At 34.8% G+C, this 2568-nt stretch overlaps 1 non-coding gene across 1 annotated transcript; it reads right to left on the bottom strand.

The window, feature by feature from the left end:
* Positions 1-1396: 1396 nt before the first annotated feature.
* On the bottom strand, positions 1397-1501 carry LOC112823792 (U6 spliceosomal RNA). Its single transcript, XR_003208147.1, has one exon. It is a non-coding gene; the product is annotated as a U6 spliceosomal RNA (small nuclear RNA).
* Between the last annotated feature and the right edge of the window lie 1067 nt (positions 1502-2568).

The raw sequence follows: 2568 nt of genomic DNA, 5'->3' as shown, positions 1-2568 counted from the left end.
CCATAGGGCCTCAATTTTAATTTTCCAGAGTTTGGAGAAGCAATATCCATCAAGTTCCTTCAACTGTTGAGAATAATGCTGTTTTTGTCACATACAAGGTCTATTTTAAACTCAAATGTACACACTGACTTTAGACTATAGGCTTGCAGACCTGTCAGCACAATGCCCCATTACAAATTGTCCCTTTAGCAAGATGACTTCATTTTAGCAGCCTGTTCTGGTTTCTACATCCTTCCAGGTTTCACAGTTCAGTGCAGTCAAACAAGGTGATGGCATTTTTAAGGCTCTAGATTTTATTGGTCTATGAATAAAGGTAGGTGGCCAGGTATTATTTCAGGGTTTCAGTTGGCAATCTGGGACTAAATTTGAGCACACTGAGACTAAGAAGGTTGTGATTTTTTTTTTTAAATACTGGAAACATAAATATTGGCATTTATGGAAATGGCTGCTATAACAGGAAGTGATTTCATATATCATTAGCTGAAATAAGATTATGGGAATGTCTAACTTTAATCTGAATGATCATTAAAACTTGGTACATACTATTTCTCAAGAAGAGTTGATTAGAATCCAACCAACCTCTATTTACATTTTGAGCCTTCTACTTATTGGATGTTAATAAAAACCCTATACTTTAATTATTTCACCTATTACTTGCACATTTCTAATTTCCTACTGAGACATAATCATGTCTGAAACAGACACATATATGGCCCATAAACAGTCACGCCTACCTATTCTTTAGGTTATGTATATTTTTACCCAGGAATAAATTTTGCTTCAAACTGGACCGTGCCCACACAGAAGGAAAAAGAGTCAAATAAAGACAATAGTGATTGAGAGAAGCTAATGAAGAGACACCTGGCATAAAGGAATTCTCAGGTCTAGTAGGAGTGCGTGACCAAAGAACAAACTTCGGGTTATAAAATAAATGAGTCATGGGGTTGTAATGTACAGCATAGGGAATATAGTCAACAATATTATAATAATTTTATATGGTGACAGATGGTAACTAGACTTATCGTGGGGATAATTTTGTAATGTGTAAAAATGCCGAATAAATATGATGTACACCTGTAACTAATAGAGAATTTTATTTCAATTATACTTCAATAAAAAAATTATTTAGGTTTTTAAATCTTTCATTTCCTCCCTTAAAATAACAGCACCTAGTAGCATGTACTCATAGGGAGGTGAGTACAAAATGAGACAATAAATGCCAAGAGCTAAACGAAAAACAACTAAGATTGATCAGTTCTTCCTCTGTGACAAATACTCTGCCAAGTCCTTTCTGAATGTGCTATGCATTTTGCAAAACAATATATAAATAAAAGAAATAATTAAATGTGTAATGTCTACATATATTACATACATAATTTGAAAAGTATATGACTAACTAAATATGGAATGTTTCATGAATTTACGTGTCATCCTCACGCAGGGGCCATGTGAACCTTCTCTGTACTGTTCCAATTTTAGTTTATGTTCTGCCGGAGCCAGCATGACCAACTGTAACTAAAAACTAAAGAAATGAAGTACAAAACTTGCTATTTTGTTTATTGTTCTCGGCTTTCCTTCAGTGATTTTATAATTCTCAGGTTAACGTTAATAATTAAACTTTCTTGCCTACTACTTTGTATAAGTCCCTCCTTTGTTAACTGGTTTCAGTGACACACATTCTGTATGAGAATGCATTCTCAAAAGCAGAACTGGCCCGAAGTATCTATTGGAAAGCCATTCTTTCTTATATCCAGTTTTGTCCTATGAGGGTATGCAGCTGTCCAAGTTTTGCTTTTGTCTCACAGATCACTTAGAACAATTCAAAACCAACAAAATACCAACAGTTTTAAAAGCAGGCTATTAGTAATGAAAAATCAAACTACCTGCAGTGAAAAACAAGCTCATTCTCAATGAGTCAACAAGAAAGAAATTTTGGACATCTCACAACTTTGCTTTGATAATTGAAAAATACAGCAGAATAAGAGTCCAGGCAAGTTTTTTTTTTTAATAGAAATTTTAGGGCATTAAGCCCAATAGATAGGAGAACCAGGGGCTCCAAATATTCTTAAAATGTTGGCATTCATTTAAAATAGGGTTAACTTAGAAGACATTTATCGGCACAATAAACATTGATGTTCTCTAGGGTTCTGGTTATTCTTTTTTTTTTAGAAGATTTTATTTATTTATTTGAGAGAGAGAGCACAGAGGGAGAGTGAGAGGTAGAAGCAGACTCTTTGCTGAGCAGAGAGCCCGATGTGGGGCTCGGTCCCAGGACCCTGGGATCATGACCTGAGCCGAAGGCAGACGCTTAACTGACTGAGCCACCCAGGCTCCCCTTTGGTTATTCTTATTCTAAACATACTTATGGGCTAATAGAGCCTGATTTCTTGGTTTTATAAATAATTCATAAATTTATAATCTCAATTTTTCACTTTCAGTTCAGTTCTCTTCTGTGCTTTGTATCTAATACCCTACTCTATCAGTTCCACTCTTTATAAGGAAGAAGTTTTTTGGATTTCATAATTACCACTAAGAATCACAAATCTTGCCATTTAAATCTTTCCTAGG

Source organism: Callorhinus ursinus, unplaced genomic scaffold, assembly GCF_003265705.2.
Source record: "Callorhinus ursinus isolate GAN/ISIS: 27379988/994484 unplaced genomic scaffold, GSC_fseal_2.0 scaffold5, whole genome shotgun sequence".
NCBI lineage: Eukaryota > Metazoa > Chordata > Mammalia > Carnivora > Otariidae > Callorhinus > Callorhinus ursinus.
Note: the sequence above shows the minus strand (reverse complement) of the source record. Positions and strands in the feature narration are given on the sequence as shown.